Here is a 1,565-nt window from a genome sequence, read left to right as displayed (position 1 = left end):
AACTAAATAGTAAATAGTAACCAAACAATAAAAATATATTTTTAAATATAGTAAATATTAAATAAATCAAATTCAATATTAATACTAATACTACTTCTAATATATATACAATGAATTTTTTATTTTTTTTTTTAAATTGTAAATTAAATTTTAGATATGTCATATTAAATATTAATATTTAATATTAACCTACAATACAATTTTAAAGGTAATTTTTTTTTTTTAGTTTTTATTTACAATATAAACATGAGTCTTTTAAATTTATTTTACTATTCATATATGGTTTTCAAATAGCCTTAAGATTAGTTCAACATGAAATTCATATCAAAATTATTTTTTCTGTCAATACATTATGAAAATTATTATATTAGAAAATTGAATATTATTAATAAACTTATTTTTTTATTTATTTTAAAATATAAAAACAAATTTTAATATTTGTTCTTTTTTCTGTTCTATTTGTTCCTCATCAATTTTGGGGAGGAACACTTTTGTTCTATCGTTCCTTATTTTTTTTAGAATGTAGAGAAATGTAAAAGAAAAATTATTACTATCAAATGGTAAAAAAATTGTAGAATAGAGAGGAATATCACATTCCTCATTGTTCTTTTCCTAAAATGTGGTCACCAATTGAAACCTAAGATTATAAAATAATACCCGGTTATTACAACCGCGTGTTTATCCATTTTGGTTTCAGTGCGTAATGACAGTTGTATCCCTATACGGAAATAATTATTTGGCCATAACTCTAATGATATTCGGTTGTAATTCTTTACAAAAGTAATGTTTGTAATATAATTGTGTTTTCGATTAATAGGAGGGATTATCCTATTAAAATTTAATTTTACTTTTTTTTTTCATTTTCTATTTGTCTGGCAAAAAGTTGACAAGATTTTTTTCTTCTTTTTTTCTCCTCTTTTTTAATTTGTAATTTTCATTTGTTTACTATTATAATTGTTTTTAATACCTTATATCTCCACAATACAATAATTTTAAATGATCGTATTCATAATAAATAATGTTATCAATGAAGCTTTAAAAGCATTTGTAATGTACAAAATGAAAAAGAAATGGGAAATTGTGTGTGTGAGTGTATGTGTATGTTGTGAGTTTTAACTTCTTTGTAGTGAATTAGTCGAGTTGGTGTAAGTGGGCAAAAGATACAATTGTTGGGACAACGACAAATACACACAAATGAATGATAATTGTCTTACAATATCCCCATACAAAATTGTTTAATTTATAGATATAATATGGTCAAATTTTGGTAATTTTAATAAAAATAAGATATATAACTATCTAACCAACATTTTCTAACTTGTATAACGATTTGTTATTTTCTTTTCCGTGATTTTGTTTTTTGACAGTTTTCTGAATTATCAAAATTTAGGTCGTTTGAATTTGTTGGACATGTATTTTTATTTTGTTATAATAAAATTTACAACGCTATGAGGAATACGATCAGCACATATACGTCTAAGTAAGTGAAAATGTATAAATCTATCGTATACATTCACTTTTTAGGAAATAAAGTTCTTTTTCTAAGAGAATATTGTTATAATGAC

Source organism: Camelina sativa, chromosome 14 (genome assembly GCF_000633955.1).
Source record: "Camelina sativa cultivar DH55 chromosome 14, Cs, whole genome shotgun sequence".
Lineage (NCBI taxonomy): Eukaryota > Viridiplantae > Streptophyta > Magnoliopsida > Brassicales > Brassicaceae > Camelina > Camelina sativa.
The sequence above is the reverse complement of the archived record's forward strand: the minus strand, read 5'-3'. Positions refer to the sequence as shown.